The sequence below is a fragment of the Acipenser ruthenus genome, chromosome 2 (genome assembly GCF_902713425.1).
Source record: "Acipenser ruthenus chromosome 2, fAciRut3.2 maternal haplotype, whole genome shotgun sequence".
Taxonomy (NCBI): domain Eukaryota; kingdom Metazoa; phylum Chordata; class Actinopteri; order Acipenseriformes; family Acipenseridae; genus Acipenser; species Acipenser ruthenus.
In genome coordinates, this window is record NC_081190.1 from 58,322,474 (window position 1) to 58,344,272 (window position 21,799).

A 21,799-nucleotide genomic window follows, 5' to 3' on the forward strand; every position below is an offset into this window, starting at 1 on the left:
CAGATAATAATTGGGCATACTAAATTGGGGAGAAAACTGGGATAAAACATTGGCGACGACTAAATTTATGAAAAAAAAAATTGCCATTTTGATTGATTTCACACCAGAACATTTGAAAAAAAATGCAGTTTGCCTCCAAGTGAATTCAAGTTCATTTTACTGGTATTCTTTGAATTTATGTTAGATGTTGCATTTCCACTGGCATCAGTCCGACATCAGTAAGTTGTAGTCCCTACTAATCCCCGTTTATCAGTCTTTCTGTTCTCAATCAGGAGCCGTTTCAGACAAAACTATGTCAAGGTAGATAGAGAAACCAATTATGCACAACTGCATAGCGGGAGAGACCAAAACATTAAAATATGTAACATGTACAAATAATAATAAAAGATATATAAAATATATAGAAAGACTGTACATTTCACACATGCACCGGCTCTGTGGATGCTTAGAGCACCCCTATCGTTTATTTACAGGTGCTAACCTCCCGTAACTTTATATATATGGATTGAACTTTAGATTTTTATTTTTCATCTCTCTGCCTCCCTTTAAACATTAATAAGCCATCTCTGCATCCTAATTAAGACAACTGTTTTAACTATTCATTGCGAAATGGGTTTAAGATTGCTACAAATAAAGGAGATTTAAATGATGGCCGTGCTATCAGTGTGCACTCCGTACGTATTTTATGGTGACAAAAAAAATCTCTATTAAACTAGTGGGGGAAATAACAAAAACACAATGATAAACTAACACATTGGAGGCTAAAGTAGGCAACTGCAAGAATGAAATGCGAGTTTAAAGTAGGATCGGGGATGAGCAATTAATGTAATTTGTCAGCTCTGTTTGAAATAACAATAAGGCAAAAGAGAATCAGAGGCTCAATCAAGATATGAAGGTAAAAAAAGAATCAGCTCAAAATAAGTTTAACCCTTGGCGGTTCATTTATTCAGCACCTGTCAGGCGCGTCGGTTCCAATTTATTTTCACACGCACTGTTTATTTTACATGCACTGTTTAAAAGTAATTTTATTCATAGTAAAATAGGTTTAAAAGGCACTGCATATCAACAGGACACTCAGTACTGCATCTCCAGCCCTGCCCCACTCCTTGTTCTCTATATTTATCTCTTCATAGTAGTGCATACTGATAAATCATCTCCTGATCACTAGTTTTATCACCAAACTCCTCAATGATGCTATCCAAGTCATTATTTTATTACTCTAACATCTCAAAAAGCTTGGCAAATGTTTGTGATATTCTTTGAGTGCTTAATGCGGAAGGAGCTATCTTGTTTGTTTATGTCTTGCTCTTATTGTATTACTTGTACTGCAACACTTAATGTATTTGCTTACGATTGTAAGTTGCCCTGGATAAGGGTGTCTGCTAAGAAATAAATAATAATAATAATAATAATAATAATGTCCGTGTTATGTCTGTGGTGAAGGGACTATGTGTATTGCTCAGATCCGCCTCCTTTTTTTCGGCTTCTATCAGACCCACTTGGCCATTGAAAGATTTTCTCTGCTTTTTCTGGAGAAAGAAAACGACTAGAGACCTGTGCTTGATGTCTTCGGACCGGAAAGGAAAAATGGTAATGTCGGACCTGGTCCGACACAGGACCGCAAAGGGTTAAAAGAACGTCACATTATCAAAAATAAAACCTGAAAACTTCAAGCCCTATTTTTATAGCAAAAAATCAACATGCATATTACATTATTTCAGTTCATTACTGTCTCAGTACATATTTTATATTTTATTATTACTTTTAGAAGTTACGTATTTAAATGGATTTGGTCTCTGTCGCTGTGCATCACTTGGTCTCTTTCTGCATTGACACACTTATTTGAAACGGCTCCTCATATAAGAAACTGTATTTTTGTATATTTGTGCCTCCTTTCTTTTAATAACTTAGCTCACCTGTGGGTGTTAACTGAACTCTAGTGAGAATTATCCTCTCCAAACAAACTAGGTATGAAAGGGCCCCAACAGTCTTCAGTGCCTTTTTGAAAAGCTGATTTAATGCATTTTTACATAGGAAATAAAGTCTTCTAAATCCGAGTAATAAGATTTTTACTTGTGTATTACACATACCTAGGAAAAGTGCCAAACTCAGTACGAGTACAGGTTTGTGCTCATTCCTCGGCACAGCCCAAGTATTAAATAAACAGTACAATTTAAACCATCAGTGTAAGTAAGTGTACATTTTAAGTTTACAACAGGCTATGATTAGATACCATGATACTGTTTGTAGGTGCTTGATACCTTGCAACATTCAAATCCAGTGGTATTCTTTGCTCACTCAACATGTCATGTACATTGCACTGATGGACATTTTGAAAGGACCTAAAAGCTTCAACAACAAGAGAACAAAGTAAGGTGTTGATAAAAGGGGATTGTTTATGCCTGAAGAGATCTGAGACCATTTTTTTCTTAGATGGGCACAAGAATAAATAGAACATGAGTTACAAACTGAGTGACAGAAAATACCCCATGCTGCTGGTGTCTGGTCCATAATGGTCAACATATCTTTCATAGAATGTTTGGATGCCTTTTAAGGAAAGAAAATACTCTTACTGTTTTCAATGATCAAGAGTCTGAGCAATGTGTGCCATTCATTAGCATAAAATGGAAACCGAGCAACAAATTACACTGTAAGGGTGGCAAAAGAAGGTGGACCAGTAATAAGGTGAATAAATGTAAGAGTCAAGAAAATGGCTTTAAAGCATAGTTTAGCACTCCTAGGGTAATTCAATTAAATTCCTATTTAATGTTGAGTCACCAATATAATTGCAAGAAGCTTCGAGAATTTGAGGGTAGTTTTCCACAAAAAAAAAAAAAAATGACATCACGTTTTAGGAATGATACAACTGTTGATTTACATATATCAACACTGCACTGATTTGACAGCTGAGAAAATGAGTCATTTTTTTTTTAAAACAGTCAAATACAAAGAACATGCATTTAAATGGCACAACTGTTTTTAAGGTATTTTTGATATATGTGCTTATAATCACTCTTTTAGGTCAAACAGAAAAAAGAAAAATGTAATTAAATAAAAAAAAAAACCTGTCTAAACAGATAGGTATTTATTATTGGGGAAAAAACAGTCATTAACAAAACGTTCCTTAGAACAGTTCCAAAAGTTCTTGGAATAGGGCACAACATATCATTTGTATTTTTTACATACAGTAGCATATAGTCTTTTAGAATGAGTTACGTGCAGGCTATGTGTTTTACTTGCAGTCACGTGTAGACTTTAAAATGATTCATGTGTATTTTAAAATGGTTTATTTCTGTCAAGTGTGTACAGCATATGTAAGGTACTGTATGGTAAAATAACATGTCAATTGTGTATTAAGTAGTCTACAGTAAAAAGGAAAATGCGCTAATAATCATTTATTATCGCATTGTACAGTAATATGTACAATGCAGTAGTATGACTTACTTTGTGTTACTGGTAGGCTGAAGTAAAAATAAAGTGTGCTAGGTATTCATTTGATTTTACTACTATTTTGTATACTGTACAGGCCTACTGTACATATTTATATTTTTACATAATGTAATGTCTACAAAAAAACACATTCATGTTATTTCAGTGCAATGATTTATACATTTAAAATAAATTGAGCAAATGTATTTTATTTTTTTTAAACCAGACACCTCGCTATTTCGGACAACCTGTCCAGTTTACCTAAGGACTGCTGTATTAGATTTGGATCTACAATATGTGCTGGAATTCCACACTGAACATATATTTATTTTTTGTTGTGCTGACTCCAGAATATGAAGATATTCAGTGCCTCACAGACTGATATCCAATTGACAATGTAGCATTAATATTTGATGAAGCAGTAATCTGCCCCTAGACCCTAGTTATTTTCAGTAGAAGTTAACCATATAACACACTGACCGGCGGGAATATTTAATGGCAGGTCTATGAAAAAAGGATGCTTTGGCTGCTGCCCTAAAGAGTCTGAAAATAAGCGACAGTTGTGAGATCGTTGTGTCTCTTATAAGAGAAACTCATTCTAAGATGTAACAAAGCTTGAAGAACAATCTAATCTTGCAAAAAACTATTTATGTAATTAAAAGGACAACTTTTTGTCATGCTTTTTGCAGATGATGAAAGTATTATTGCTACAATACTGGAATGCTGATTGGAGGGACTTGAGGCTCTAGTGGCTTCATAGGTTGGTGCCAAATGATGATAAGTGTAAATGTTAAAGACACACGCTCTGTAAGACACAAGAGAGACTGCGACTGTTGTCCATGATGATAGTTTGTAAACACATTGGGCTGTATTCACAAAGTGTGTTTACCAGGTGTTTAACTTTAGACATGGCTAATACTTAGATGTGTGCACTGGTTTACCTATGTTCCTGTAAATACTAGTAGGCTATGCATGCATTACGAGTTGCCTGGACTGTCACATTGTCTGTAGCTAGCTCATTGCTTTCAGTTCATTAATAATTCCTTCAACAAGACCAGGAAAACCCGCTAGTAGAATTTCTATTAGTTTTAGTTTCATTTACTGTAGGTAAAGTAGCCTGCTTGTACATTTTCTTATGTTCTTATATTATATGAGGCATCTAGCTGTTGCAAAGGGTAATTAAAATATTTTATCTCACAAATATATATTAATAAACCATATAGAGAAAGTGGATATACTTAGTAAACTATGACAAATAGACCTCCCCAAATATCCAACTTAGTCGGTCATTGTTTGCTCAATGGTTTTGGTTCTTGGCCAATTAAACTTTGAGAAAGGAGAAAACAGGGGCTATTTTTACCTACTTGCAATTCACAGATTTACTTCGAAGGCAATAGGAACCAAGTTTGTACCTAAGTGTTTAATGCTACGAAATTGTATCCATATCAGGCCATTGGTTCTTCTGCTATCATGAGAAGAAGAAAATAGACACCTTCATTTAGAGTTTGAAGATCAAAGGTTTCCAATAATCTTTCTGTGACAGGATGGCAAAGGGTTATAGAGACATGGAGACAGTAACTACAGGTTTAAGTGCTGGGGTGTGCATATATTTAACAAAAATAAATCAAAACACTGCTCACAGGTAGGCGACCAGTTGGATGCAGCCCCAGGCAGAGGTGCGAGCCCAGGTGACCAAGCAGCGACGGCTGGGACACTAGGGGGAGCGGAACAGGAGACCAGGCGACCAACTGTCTGGTGGTGCAGTGACCTGAAAGTCAGGCCCAGCGACCATAGGTCTAGACACGAAGGTAGGGTGTCGGGAGCCCAGGTCGAGTGATCCAACTCCCAGGCACTGGTCTGTGGCACAGGGGTGGTGGTTGGGGCTGTGGTGGTGGTCTCCTCACCTCCCCCCTCTTTGTAGCTGGCTGCTCCCTCTTCTCAGGCTCCGGCAACAGAAATTCTGGCAGCAAAAATGCTGCTGGTGGCAACAACAAATCCCAGGGGTCAGCAGCAAAGGACCCCTAGGTGATGACGAACAGACATCCCCGGGCGGTGACACAGACATCCCCGGGCGGTGACACAGACATCCCCGGGAGGTGACACAGACATCCCCGGGCAGTGACACAGACATCAAAGGGGGGTGACGAACAAACATCCCCGGGCGGTGACACAGACATCCCCGGGCAGTGACACAGACATCCCCGGGTGGTGACACAGACATCCCTGGGCGGTGACACAGACATCAAAAGGGGTTGACGAACAGGCATCCCCAGGTGGTGACACAGGCATCCTCACCCAAGTAAAACCTAGCCTTGCCTTGCCTCGCCTCGCCTCACCTCGCCTCGGCCGTCTAAAACACCCTTGGCTTTTATACACACCACTACCCAATAAACCCTTTAACACACATGTACAAATCCAGCCACTCATTAACCAACCCGTGAATAATCAATAATACAATTACCACACCCACCTAACTGTGTTTGGCAACTGGGACCATTTTGGCTCCACAACAACCTCCATATTTTCAGCCAAGCCGACCTGCCAGTTGCTTCCCCGGGGTCCTAAACCCTACCTGTACCCATCACCAACACACACACAGACACACACACACACACACACACACACACACACACACACAAAACACTATTTACAAGAAGGGTTCTGCCCTGCCACATCCAAAAACATCTTAGTTTGTAAGTTCTGGAGTGTGAAGAATGGACAGACAGATGGATGGAAAGCATAATTTTATGATAATGATAATAAAGACTTAAAAAAATAAATAATGATAGCTCCAATCTTGCCATCTAGTGTCAGATAAATGTACATTTTAAAAGATGTATTAAATGTCCTTAATTCGAGAGAGAGGTTAATTAACTAAATGTCTATCAGGTCATGCCACACTGCACATGAGCAGTCCCCTGACAATGACGAGTTGTGGTTGAAGATGTTCTGTTATGCACAATTGCACAGTCCAATAATTGATAAATTCAATGGAGCAGAAGCATCTGTAAGATTCTCAGCTTTGTCTAGGATTCCTTTTATTTGATTTAATAATGTATGCCAGGTATGTTGCAAATATTGCATCTGTCAGGTGAAACTACTGAATTGCAAGGGGGATTTTTGAATGAGACCTGAAAATCGAATTGTACACAGAAAACTACTTTTTTCTTTTGTTTGTTTCTTTGAATGCTTCCAGAAAGTTCATGGCAGATAGGTAATACAACAGTGGCATGCCGTCAGGACCTTCAAGGTATTCTCTGCTGACCAGGCAGTGCCGACTTGCGTAGGGTGTGCTTGCTTATACTATGAAACATACTACTCTAATTATTATTTGTTCATTTGTCTGACGCCTTTATCTAAGATGACACATAAGTCTAAAACAACGACCAGACGCTAGAAAAAAACAGTAGAGGGTATTCTCTGTTTCAGTTGAAGGTCTTGAGTGAGTTTCACCAATAGGCGAGTTGAAGAATGTCCTTTTTTTTAGACAGGTGACCAATCAGGAGTGAGCAGAGGCGGGCCATAAATCTCCCAGGGTATTATCTGCCTCACTTGAAGGCCCTGCTTTAGCAACCAATGGGAAAGTCAAAGCTCTGACAGCTGACCAATAATTTGTGAGCAACCCCAAAACATGAATATTCCTTGGTTAGCACTGCAGTTAGGAGGATAGCTGGATTTCGCATGATATTGCTTATAAATATACATTGATAAATACAAATACCTTTTGTCACAAAGACGGCCGGAGTGGGTGGTGTCAGACCAGAAGCAGGAAATAAACAGACAGAGATGCTTTCGCTCAGCATTTAATAAACAGAACAGAAAATAAAAAGTTTTAAACACAAACCAGGACACGGCACTTGCGCCAAAATAAATAGACAAACAAAACGTACTAAACACTTAACAAACACGGAGAGACAAACAAACACGGTGAGTACAAACACTTCTAGATTATTATTTTACTTCACTTTTACGTTCTCCTTCTCTCTCACCCGTTCTCCACTCTCGAACACCCAACCCCGAGTGACAGAAATGTGCATCTATATATACTGTTGTGCTGGGATTCAATTACTAATTAATTACTCACTTGAATCCCAGCATGTGAATTAGTTAAGTGTACTCCCGTGACCACACATTACATTTAACCAGCACGTGAAGTGATTTGTGCCCTCCTCGTGCCTAAATATAAATCTACATTTTAAATCACACGTGAAACACAGACCTGTTTATATCGCGTGTACCAAGGACTATACACCAACATTTACACACAACACGTAACATATAACATACACAGGGGGGGCACTTTGCCACACTTTACAACATCTAATTATTTTGAATTTTACTTTACACTAAAATAAAAAAAATATGTGAGAAAATGGAGACATCATAGTCGATTTGGTTATGAATCCTTTTTCAAGGAGAACTTTCTCTAAAAAACTGCAGATTGTTAAAACTGATTGCAGTACTAAAGAAATTCATTACAACCCCGAACCCTGGGTGAAGGCTTTGTAAGTGTAGAGGTGAGATCTACATACTGTACTGTATTAGATAAGATTTACTATAATTATTTTGTTAGCTTTATGAACTTCGGTCTATTTCTTGTGTTACATATTCATACAGCTCTTGATTACCAATTATGTACCTGTGATTAAAATATGTGTGTCTCTTATTTGCAGGAGTGTGCAGAATGCTTGGATAATCTGAACTTAAAAAAAAACACATAACACGTGATGAAAATCAAGCTCTACAGCTACACATAAATCATGTTTGAAGAGATATTCAAATGTCTCTGGGCAGACTGTGTGTTTATATTTATGAGTGCTCCCTGCTATGTCTCAATAAGTAATCTGTACTAGTTTTTTTCTTAATGTAAAAGGCTTCTTAAACGGTCAAAAAAATGACATCAGCGGGATTGTTCCTTGTATACATAGAAAAAGAATAAATAGCATCCGTTTTAAATAGAACTGCATCATGGTGTGTCTCTACTGAACCACCTCGTCTATGCAATCATTTGACTCATTAAGTATCCCCAAGGTACACAAAGTAACACAGAAAATCACGGGAGCTGTGTTGTGTTTCAGACTGGTTTGGCTCAGATCAGGGTATTCTAATTTGGACCTCCACTTTGGCTTGTTTAATCAAGTGCCCCTGGCATTTTGCAATCTTTGGTTCAAGGAACAGAACTTTTGTTTTCTTCCACTAATGTTCCCATGCCTTGTTAAATCTCTAGTATACATGGTAATGAATGTGATATAAAGCAGCTGAAAAGTTTATCCACCAATAAAATGACCATAATCACTCTGTATTCCTAATATTATTTACATATGTAAACACTAGAGGCACCTGGCCATGTGACCAAATAATATTGTGACAATCCAGGGGTCAGCATTCCTAATTTTTAGACAACTTTTCTTGATGTTATTTTTCTCACATATACATTGAGTGTACAAAATATTAGGAACATCTTCCTAATATTGAGTTGCACCCTTTTTTGCCCTCAGAACAGCCTCAACTCGTCAGGGCATGGACTCTACAAGGTGTCGAAAGCGTTCCACAGGGATGCTAGCCCATGTTGACTCCAATGCTTCCCACAGTTGTGTCAAGTTGGCTGATAGTGGATCTCTACTCCGAATAGCTCGTTCCATCTCATCCCACAGATGCTCAATTGGATTGAGATCTGGTGACTGGGCAGGCCACTGCAGTGAGCTGAATTCACTGTCATGTTCGTGGAACCATTCCTGGACAATCCTATCTTTGTGGCATGAGGCATTATCCTGCTGAAAAAATCCATTAGCAGATGGATACACTGCTGCCATGAAGGGATGCACCTGATTGGCAATGATGTTCAGATATCCTGTGGCATTCAAACATTGCTCCACTTTTATCAAGGGGCCCAATGTGTGCCATGAAAACACACCCCACCACCACCAGCCTGCAATGTTGACACGCGGCATGATGGATGCATGTACTAATGTGGTTTTCTCCATACCCTAGTCCTCCCGTCAGCGTCAAACAGCAGGAACCGGGATTCATCAGACCAGCCAATGCTTTTCCAAACCTCCAGTGTCCAGTGTTTTCGTTCCTTGGCCCACTGCAACCGCAGTTTCTTGTGTTTTGCTGAAAGAAGTGGAACTTCTAGGTCGTCGGCTGCCATACCCCATTCGTGTCAAGGTACGACGAGTTGTGCATTCTTTTATGGGTCTTTCGGCACCAATGTTGTACTGGACTGTCAGTTGACTAACTGTAGCCCGTCTGTTGCTCTGCACAATTCGTGTCAGCCTCCTTTGGCCTCTTTCATCAATGAGCCGTTTTCGACCACTGGCCTGCCGTTGGCTGGATGTCCTTTGGGTGGTGGACCATCCTTGATACACACGGGAAACTGTTGAGCGTGAAAAACCCAGCAGCGTTGCAGTTCTTGACACACTCAAACTGGCGCGCCTGGCACCTACTACCATACCCCGTTCAAAGGTACTTACTGTAAATCTTTTGTCTTGCCCATTTACCCTCTGAATGGCACACATACACAATCCATGTCTCAATTGTGTCAAGGCTAAAAAAATCCTTCTTCTTTTACCTGTCTCCCCTTCATCTACACTGATTTAAGTGGACTTAACAGGTTACATCAATAAGGGATCATAGCTTTCACCTGGATTCACCTCGTCAGTCTATTTCATGGAAAGAGCAAGTGTTCCTAATGTTTTGTACACTCAGAGTATATCTCACAAGCTTCATGCATTGGCTTGTTTTTGAATACCAATCATTACTTTTCAAAACTGGACTTATGTTTAAAAAATGTGTAACAGATATGATTGTCAGATAAACTAAAAAAAAGCAAATACCAGCAGGAAATACACTTAAAACTATATCAGTGAGGGGGCTCCCGAGTGGCGCATCCAGCAAAGGCGCTCCACGTGGAGTGCAGGGTGCGCTCTATAGTCTGGACATCGCGAGTTTGAGTCCAGGCTATTCCTTTGCCGACCGAGGACGGGAGCTTCCAGGGGGCGGCGCTCAATTGGTCGAGTGCCGCCCGGGGGGAAGGAGGGCTAGGTCGGCCAGGGTGTCCTCGGCTCACCGCGCACCAGCAACCCCTGTAGTCTGGCCGGGCGCCTGCGGGCTTGCCTGTAAGCTGTCCGAGAGCTAAGTTGTCCTCCGACGCTGTAGCTCTTGGGTGGCTGCATGGTGAGTCCGCAGTGTGAAAAAAAGCAATCAGCTGACGGCACACGCTTCGGAGGACAGCGTGTGTTCGTCTTCGCCCTCCCGAGTCAGCGCAGGGGTGGTAGCGGTGAGCTGAGCCTAAAAATAATTGGCCATTTCCAAATTGGGTTGAAAATAATAAAAATAATTGGCAACGACTAAATTTATAAAAAAAACTATAGCAGTGAGTAAACAAACTGGGACCTCGCTACAATATATTGCCATAGTGGAGGGTCAATTATACAATGATAATGACATGAAATGCTATGAAAGTAAAAGTAGAAGGGAGAAATGTAGGTCACTGTTTTGTCAAATTATCCAGATATGGAGTGGAATGTAAACATTGCATCATTTTCTAGAAATAAACACACAGCAGCCACAATGAAACAACCATAGCTATCCCTACTGGCATGACTGATTTGTTTGTAATATATAGTATTTTGAAATACTGTCCAGTCTTCAAAGTATTTTGTATACTACAGATATAAAAGCAATAAATACCAGAGGGTGTTTTATTAATCTGTTAAATCAAAGAGGTTAAACAGTGGTTTGGGGTACTTTTCATTATTTCATTTTTACTGTCAGCAATAAAGAATATACGTGCCGTTCAATTACTTCTCAATGTTAAAGAATGCAGCAGGTAATACACATCCTGATCCACGACTGACCTTGATATAGCAAACCTCAGAAGCAATCGGGTCCCCAGTGGCACGCCTTGTAAAAGAGTGCAAGGTGAGCCATGTGAGCTTTGTTTGAATCTTGTGTTGCTGAACTTCTTGATATTTAGTGTGTCCTGTGCACAGAATACAAATTGAACATGCCAAGAGCACTTTATAACTAACATATATATATGTTGTAAAAACCCAATTTTATAAATGGGTAATTGTATGTAAAAATAATGTGATATCTTGTAATAATTGTAAGTCACCCTGGATAAGGGCGTCTGCTAAGAAATGTAATAATAATAATAATTATAAACCACGACGGGCCGTGCGGTTCCCATGATATATACCACGCCTGGGGTGGTGATAAGGACTGAGGTGTCACCGCTTATAACACGGCTACATGTCACTTGTGGGAAAAATAATTAAAATAATTAAAACACATGTAAGCAGAGATGTTAAAACTTCTACTGTTAAAATATGTATTTAGTCCAGCTCAGCGTTATATAACTCGAGACTGAATACTGGTCCTCAGTTGAACTTCTTGCACTGGCATAAAATTCCCTTATGTTGTTGAGATTTTTTGACTTTTCCATAAAATGAATGTCCATATTTTTTTCTTTAACTACATTAACCAGCCCATGCTGTAGTTTTGTGTTTGTTTATTTGTTTGTTTGTTTGTTTGTTTGTTTGTGCTTTTTTCAATCTTTTATTTCATTTAGCTGTTCCACATCTATTGTTATGTGTCCACTCTTGCTGGTGCACTTATTTTATTTATTCATTTTTTTCAGATGGACTGCTGTCTTCACTCGGAAAGTTGGTGTTGTACCAGTTATGTGGAGTTTCATCCCCAAATATATTAAAGGAAATATTTTGTGGTGCGGGAAAAAAAAAAAGACTCCCTTTCGAACACTGATCGAGCGTCGCACTGAGGCTCGATCAGTGTTTTTTTGCAATACCAGGCAAGCCCAAATTTCTCACTGACTGCATCAGCAGCACTGGTATACTGTATATTGTAACGCTCCATGAAAATATACGGGTTCACACAGGCAGTATTCGTCCAAACTATTTATTTTTAACACAGGTCAAAGAAATAAAAAGAAAAGGACCGCTGTCAGCTGCAGATCACGGCAAAGAAATAATAATAATAGAATAACTGTCTATTCTCAGTCTCTCACTTGCTCTCTGCTTCACAGCACTGTTTCAAAGAAGAATATGTTGTTCTGTGAGTATATATTTATATTAAACATTTGCCTTCATATAAAGCTACAGATCTTTTTTTCAAAATAGGCAGTGTTAATCACGTGTATGTCAAACTGTATAACAGCAAGTGTAATAAAATATGTCTAAAAAAAATAGGTTGTCGTTAGTTTAGACTTGACTAACTCCTAGTTATCGAGAGCATTTTGCTGTCGTTCACTCTTATGAATAGCCGGTTGACGCTCAGGACCGATGAAAACTTTATGCTAATGAGGTAATCGTTAACCTTTCTCTCAATTCGTTAAAAACATGCCTTCATAGACGAAAATCGTTGGGGCTTGACGATGCATCTCAATTATCTCTTCTGAATAGCAACTGCCGTTAAATAGGCGGCTATGGAAGAAATCTGATCATGTACTCCTGTTTTCTCATTTCGACAGGCGTTAAAACTGAATAGACCCCCATAAATCTACATCCAACTGCTACAAAAAAAGTCCCCCCTGATCCAGCAAAAACTGCTGGAATTCAAAAGCGCATGCAATCAGGAATGCCACATTTTTCAAAATCTGTCCTGCATCTTCTCTCAAGTTTTTATTTATTATAACACAGAGCTGTCACCTCCAATAAGTGCTGAACTGCAATTTGTCCTGAAAATTCTTGCTACTCTACTGGCAGTAAATGTCCATTTAACTTCCATTTAAACATGGTAAACATATTAAAAAATCAATAATATTTTAACACGGTTAGTGCAGTATTTAGCTTTGGGGAATATAATTCTAAGATACCTGTGCATTTTACAGAAACTGCATGGATAACAGAACAAGAACATCTAAATCGCACATTTAATCCTTACAGATTAACTGCTGACAAGTGTAAAATAAAGGCCTTATTACTGTGCTATAAAGTTGCTCTATTTTATGTCAATAGATTTTGTTCTTTTTAGAAATAAAGCTTAGTAAATACTGTATTAGTGTTTGTACCGTTCTAGGTTTTAATTCAGATAGGGTCAAAAGTGAAAAGAGTTTGGTGTTTTCAAGTTACTCATTCACTTTATCCAGTGTACAGGCATACTGTATATGGTGTTGATGAGCATGTGTTTAATCAACAGTACAGTATTTACATGTCTGTACCAATCATTTTTTTCTGCCATATTAAGTTGGTAAAGCCAACACTTAATTTGAAGGGAAAAGTGTGTGTGTGTGTGTGGAAGGGGTAGGGGGTGGGGTGCTTCAGTTCAAAATGTTAGCAGACCTCTGCATTAAATAATCAGGAATTCAGATATTATTTAATTACTAGCCTCATCTTACATATTACCAAACTATTCACTGTTAGAGTCCCCCTCAGCAACGCACACCCACAGTAACTAAAGCTGCTAAGCATTCTGTGTGTGAACACACTTTTGAGTGGCAGCCTGAAAAGAGCCTCAGATCCAGAGTGACTAAACATCACGCTGAGCTGACAGATGTTAATGTTATTAATGTTGAAAGAATCAGATTGAAAAGGGAATAATCCACACACTTTTTTTTATTTACACAAATATATTTGATAAATGTATAGTATTTACAACAATGTTACACTTGATCATGTCTTACACAGTGATTGTATTTTCTAAGAAAGGTTGATAAATGTAGTAAAATACAGTAAACGGTAAATACAATTTCGACTAAACATTTATTTTATAAATGTTTTTATTTTGGTATTTGTCTTCCATATGTGCCTTTAAATATCTTTAGGAAATTGATAATATATAAACTTATATTTAAAGAATTGTAATTTTATTTGTATGTTGTTTTTAATATATTTCTATTAATATTATATGGTACTTGCAGTGCTTCTGGGTTCTGTTGCTCTAATATTGAGTTATTGTCATTTTTCTTTCAATCTGTCTTTGGTTTGATCCAGCACTGAACAGCTTTGCTCATTCCATTAAATCATCTGCCAATATGACCTTCCAACTCTGCCAGCCCCACCTGCTTTATAAAGAGAGTGAGAGTAGATGGTCCTGGCTGAGTTGAACGATCATAGTGTCACATGACTTAAAAGGATTGAGGAAGGCTGATCAGTGCCAGCACTTAGGATTCTCCAGATAAGATCAAAGCCATGCAAATGCAGATGTTACATAGAATGATTGCAAACACCATAACATAGAATAGTTAAATTACATCAAGAGTAATTGTAGTTCCACTCTTAACCAACAGACACAGTCTGCAGTCATTCAGAACGATAGAGGCAGAATGTAGATGAACGGTTTACAATATTTTTTCTTCTCTTTTCAGCCTGCTTTATAGTGTTTTTTGGTATGTGCTCAATTTGCCTTTCATGCAAATTTATTCATTTATTCAAAAGCATAGGACAATACACAATAAGCTTCGGTAGTCCATGGCTATTTTCTCTAATATGACAGCTGTCCTCTACTTTTTACAGTGAAATGACAGCTGGGCGTTGCACATATATCATTGTTTTCAGCAGATATTGTAGAAAAAGTCTAACTTCAGGTATCTTAACATTTTAGGCACTGGCCCACTCATCCTGGAGTATGTAATTGACTGTGAGAAGTTTTAAATAAATTGCTATCTCATGAGTGCCCAATTGACTGTGATACATTTGAGAAAGACCTCTGTTAAATTAATCAGCACGATTCTTGAAGAGGTACACAAGTCAATTGAATTATGTGAGCTTGTCTGCATGTATTTCCCTGAGCATCAGACTCAATATGTTGTGTTTTTTTTTTTGTAGCTTCTCGTAGGTATACATTGTTAGAATCTTAAAGAGGTAATAAACACAGAATATCTTGCATATACATAACAGCATTCTCACAAGTCCCTTACTAGTTTGCTGTTGGCAGTTTGCTTATCTACACAATAACCATATCAAGGACTTCTATCAACACCATTTATCTACAACGTGCTTGTGCGAATTAAATTATATGCATCCCTGCTAAAGCCAGAATAAACACTAAATTAAATAAAAAATCACTGACCGACTATTTTCATAGCACACAAGTTTTGACGAATGTATATAAGATATACTGTATGTCTTCGATTTTCCAAACCCCGATTATTTAGCAGATATGTGCAATCTTACGACTATATAAACTGTTGTGCTTTCGACTGTCATTCAAATTCAGTGCATTATTCAATGCTGAGAGTTTTCATTTTTCTACCTTTCTTGCATATATTAAGAAATACAAAGTACTGTACCGGTAGTATAAATACATATTTACATTAATAACAGCCCTGTAGATCATTTCCGATTTTTTTTATCATATCCTGAGTGTTTTGTTAGGTAATTATACATGGAAGCAGTTTTTATGCAGCCAGTTATATTTAGTACAACAATTTTAACTCTGTGATTAATGTCAGAGCATAACTCCAAACCATGTTCAGTTTAGTTGCGTTTTGAGTCTTTAACTCTACAGCTCTATTTATGCATTATCACACTGCAACAGTCTTTCGGCAGCTAAATAGCTGGCTGTGGCTACCACTGTAGATAGACAGCGTAGGTTGGGCTAAACTGAAAGGTTACCTTGACAGATGATTTGAATTAAATTAGGAAGGCTGTTGATTCCAGCGAGCCAAAAGTCAGGTAAAGGAAACTGGTTATAACTCAATATTAATGTAACTGAATGCAGAGCAACTAAGAATGATTGCAATCAACATACAATCAATCTTATTCTCTTTGAATAAATCATGATGAGTAAAGACTGTATAAAAAGGGTCCAATATGCACCCTACACTAAATATAAAATAATCCAAGAAAACATGTTAAATACAAGAATTTAGTGAACATTAACCACCAATTAATACGACAAAGATCAAAATACACAATTTCTGGTAGATTAATAAACAATCTTTATAAAAAAAAAATAATAATAATAATAAAAAAAAAACACTTAAGCAATTTCAAATAGGTATTGGCACCTTTATATAAAAAGTCTGTACAATTTAATAGAACTCTTGTAAAAATGTATTGATTTAAAAACATCACGCAGTAACTAAGCTGCACTGTAAAGTCAATAGGCAGAAAAACAGGTAATTATTTCCAACATCTCTTGAAGAACATTTTGGCAATGGGTGTGAAATGTAATCTATTAGGTAATGTTTCTATTTGGTGTGTCATTTTTGTTTTGATTTTTATATTCAATTTATTTTATTGACTTTAAAGTGTGGTTTTAGTTTGTTTCTTTTAAGTTTTGATTTTGTCCCTTTTAAATCTCCCGACATGGCTGTGGATTTCCATAGTAACTGTAGTGCTAATTCTTAATCTAGGTGTATAAAAGATGTGCAGATCAAACAAAGATGAGGGGCTACCAGATTTTGTGAATTGTGAGCTGAGAGCAGGGGTTGGTGAATAGCTGTTTGGTAAGCTTGTTTGGTTAAACTTTATTACTTTTTGTATGCGCTGTGAATTGGCTTGGGTGCTAGGCTTTCGTAATAAATTTGCTATTCATATTGAATAGCTTGTTCCGCTCTATATAGGCTCTATATAGGGTGATTTTTGCAAAAGTAACCCTCGTGCTCTCAGGCTGTGGTAGGTGTGTGTATTGGTCTAGTCTAAATAAAAGAAAGCTGGGTTTCTTTGGTTTAATTTTGAATGTACTGTCTTAATGCCTCCTTTTTAGTTATTATCTCCTCTCGGTTTAAACTCACATATACCTCACGGTAGTTTTTATTTTGAGCTACGTGAAATACTTCCTTGTTTATACTGGTTGATTGAATGAATGAGGGGAAAGAGGTGTTTATGCAGGCTGGTACTGTGATTGGATTGTCTGCAGTTGAGGGAAATGGTGCTGTAGGAGGGATATAACCTGTAACAGTTGGCAATGGGGGGTTGTTAGAATTAAGAACTTACAAAACTTAAGAACTTACAGAGCAGATTTTAAAATCAATTAGGGCTGATTTAAAATAATTAAATACTCAGTTGATTGAGGAGGTTAAAGGAGAGATGTCTGGAAGACAAAGTACATTTAATCAAAGGGGGCATGGTCAAGGTTCTGGGTATTTATCGAGGAATCAGGGTCATCCTACAGATCAATATGATGGGAATGGTCAGCCGATCTGTTGGGGTTGTCAGCGCAGTGGCCGTATGTTAGAGGTGTCCTGAAAGGAACCATCTTAGGCCGGCTTTAAACTAATTTTACCTGAGGTTGAGGACCAGATATTGGGTGTAGAGACTTCAGAGGGGGAAGTAAGTAAACTTATTTGAGATTGCTTCGTGCTTATTGTATCTTTAGGGGGTGTAGATACACCTTGTCTTATAGACAGTGGGCCTCAAGTGACTACCTTAAAGGAGAGCTATTTTCATAGCCATTTTGGAAATAAAGGGAAACAGCTTCGGGATCCGTCTAACTACAGTGACCGGTAATGGGTTGAAGATACCGTACTGTGGGTATGTGGAACTGGATATTGAAGTATGTGGACATGTGATTCCCAATAAAGGATTCATCATTGTGAAGGATAGTTGTGGTAGCTTCACACCAGGTTCAATTGGGATGAATGTTATTCAGGAGTGCCGGGACATATTTTTCAGTCAGTTTGGGGTGGGTTATTTGGAGAAAATGGTAACGGTTTCTCCTCAGGAAAAAGTGGCAGCAAACTCTAAGAGTTTATGAACAGAGCTTACAGTCAAGTGCAGAGGATGAGATGGGGGTGGGTAGGCCAGTCCCTTGGTATAGTAGAGATACCTGCCTAGTCTGAAAAGGTTGTTGTGTGTAGAGCAGATTGTAGGATGAGAGGAGATGGTGTCACTCTTCTGGAACCCAATGGAAATTAAGTTATTCCTGGAAATGTAATACTGGCATGTTGTTTGGTGAAAATTAACCAGGGGAGGGTGCTAGTCAGGGTTTTAAATCCTAGTGACACAGTAGTAAGGTTACTCAACATATTCAATTAGGAGAACTGGTTGGAGTGGAATCTATTGATATGGGTCAGGGTCCCGAGATTCAGCTTGAGTTTGTAATAGACCGGGTTGTGCGTGTCAATGTCCATTACCAGCAGGGTGAGGCAGATCAGTGCGACGCAGTACAGGGTCAGGGGTTCACTTCCAAACTTCCAGTGCTCATTGACCTGCAGGGGACAGAGTTGACTCCAGAACAGAAAAAGAGGTTTGCTGAACTTCTGAACTAAATGCCCAAACCTGCAAAGATGCCTATACTTTGCCCAGGATTGAAGAGCCTCTGGCCTCATTGAAAAATCTAAGATATTTTCTACTTTGGATTTGGCCCCCGGTTATTGGCAGGTTAAAATGCATCCTGATGATCAAGCTAAGATTGCCTTTATTATGCCCATGGGGCTGTATGAATTCAAGCGCATGCCCTTTGGGCTGTGTAATGCACCTGGGTCTTTTCAAAGACGAATTGAACGATGTTTGGGAGATCAACATTTTGACACTCTGCTGTTGTACCTGATGATATAATTGTTTTTTCCCCGATTCTGACAACCATATGGTCTCCGAACAAGGGATTGAACCAGACCCTGAGAAAACACGAGCTGTTAAAGAGTGGAAAGTACCCTCCAAAGTGAAAGAACTAAGATCTTTTCTCTGAATTATCACCGGTTCATTCCTGATTTTGCTCCCCCTTACATGCCTTACTTTGCGGGACATCAAAACACAAGTGACAAGACTCCAAGAAACCAGCTGCTACTTGGAGGTGGAAGGTGGAACAAGAACATGCCTTTCAGGTGCTCAAAGGTCAGTTATTGGGGACCCCTGTATTAGCTTATGCTGATTGTGGGCAACCATTTGTTCTTTATACCAATGCTAGCAAGGATGGAGTGGGAGCTGTTCTATCTCAAATGCAAGAAGATAAAGAGAGAGTAACTGCATATGCTAACTGAAGTTTGCTGTGAATTGGCTTGGGCGCTAGGCTTTTGTGATAAGTTATGCTATTCATATTGAATAGCTTGTTCTGCTCTATATAGGGTGGTTTTTGCAAAAGTAACCCCTGTGCTCTCAGACTGTGGTAGCTGTTTATATTAGTCTAGTCTAAATAAAAGAAAATGGGGTTTCTTTGTTTTAATTTTGAATGTACTTAATGCATCCTTTTTAGTTATTATCTCCTCTCTGTTTAAACTCACATATACCTCACGGTAGTTTTTATTTTGATCTACGTGAAATGCTTCCTTGCTTATACTGTGTAGTATCATTCCTCCTGTGAAGTGGTGTTTGTTTAAAGCTGCAGAAATAGTGTCTTTTTATTAGTTAAGTACTAGTTTTTTTTTATGAAATGCCAGATTTCTATTATGGTGTTTTAACCTGATTTATATGAACGAAATAGTGTTCATTGGAGTGCTTGTATGCAATTCAGTATTTAAAGGTACATGGTGCTTTGTTTATGTTGTATTATTTAGTTTGTAGTTCACTGCTTATTGCTATTTTGAAATGTTGTATTTATAGCTACATGGTGCTTTATTCATGTTTGTACCATTTTTATGAAAGCCATTATTTGTTTCTATTTTGAAGTGTTGTATTTAAAGTTATATGATATTTTATTTATATCTGGATTGTTTCTGTGAAAGTCACTACTTTTATTTTTTGGGATTGAAATGCTTGTGTGAAACAGCAGCTAAAAAAAAACAAATATTAACAGCCAAGACTTAAAGAAAGATTTAGATGCATCAGGCATAATACTGTACAAAAAAATTGTACAAAGGCACCTGAACATAGAAGAGCTGTATGCAAATAAACCTCACTGAAAACCACTTTTAAAGAAAATTCATAAAACAAACAGGCTAAAACTTGCCAAGAAATATGAACAAAACTGAAGCATTCTTCAAAGAAAATCTGTAGTCCAATGAGACTAAAATGGACCACAGTATGTTTGAAGAAAAAAGGGAAAGCCTTCAATGAAGAAAACCGTGTATCTCAGTTAAACATGGAGGTGGTTCGATCATGATATGGGGGTGTTTTAACAATTCGGGGACTGGATACATTTATGCGATTGAAGATCGAATGAATGCAGCCATGTATCAAAACATTCTACAAAGTACAATGATACCATCTGCTCATAGGCTGATTGGCAGACAGTTTAACTTCCAACGCAACAACGACCCAAAGCATATGGCTAAGTTAGCTCTGGAATGGCCTTTGCATTTACCAGGTCTCAATCCAATAGAAATGTTTTGGACTGATTTGAAAAAAAGCTGCAGCCAAGCATTATGTATCAAATCTGTCTGAGCTGAAGTAAATATGCGATACTGAGTGGGCCTGGATTTCACCAACAAGATGTAACATACTGTTAAGAGTTATCATAAACGTCTGAAAGTCATAATAAAAGCAAAAGGAGGACACACAAATTACTAAAGCAGGGATGCCAATACTTTAGTCATGAACACATACTTTAAATTAAATGCGTTTGTTTGATTTTTGATAAAAATTATTTCTTAAATTATTAAATACTATGTATTTTGCTTTTTATTTTATTAAAAAGTGGTTCAAGTTTACTAAATGCTTGTTATCTTCAATTATGCTATAATAAGCGTAGGGTGCCAATATTTTTGTCTGCGACTGTACTAACATTAAGCCACGCCTTTTACTCTCTGTAAAATTCCACAATTTACTGTGACTGCTCTTAGTTGTCCATTATTTTGTTGGATTCTGTATTTTGAAGCAACATAATCTCTGTAGCCAATACATGCAATGGTGTTAGAATAAAATGAGAAGTGATTTCTTTCACACAGTTTTCCAATCACAACTCCAGTAAATGGTTTATGTTAGTTCACACAAGGGGAAAACATTTTACTTAGAGGATTAGACTTTAAGATTCACACATTAAAATGAATGAAAAAAAGCTGAACAACACCACTAAATGCATTCTGCGTTGTTCTGGAAAACATGTCAAGATACTAAACATTTTTTAAAACAAATCCATTTTGGCTAGTTTCCTTGAGGGTGAGAGTTGAAGATGTTTCTAACTTTTAAGACACATCAGTGGATTTTTTTTGATTACTATAAGCCTGAGTTTTAACATAACTTTTCAGTTTTTTACATTTAAAACCAAACAGTATACAATTTGAAGGCTTAATGTGTAAGCAATAAATAATTTAAAATACACTGAGGTACGCAATTGATGCCAAGAGAGAGATAGAAATGAACATTGCTAAGGGGGCTAAAACCAATTCCAAAATGTTTTTTCTAATATTATAACAGCAAGAGAACATTCAAAGAGGAGGTTAAATGTCTAAGAGATACAAATGGCAAAATCATAGATGAAGAAAAAAAATAGCAAATATATTAAATTATTACTTTTCACAAGTTTTTACAAAGGAGGATACGGACAACATGCCCCATATGTTGACCTGTTCCTATCCAGTTTTAAA

The 21,799-nt window shown here is 37.7% G+C and overlaps 1 protein-coding gene across 1 annotated transcript in view; it reads right to left on the reverse strand.

Annotated features, from left to right (window-relative positions):
* The window catches only part of LOC117408747 (zeta-sarcoglycan-like), a 296,683-nt gene that overhangs the window by 108,304 nt on the left and 166,580 nt on the right, over positions 1-21,799 (reverse strand). The gene's annotated exons all lie outside the window — the stretch shown is intronic.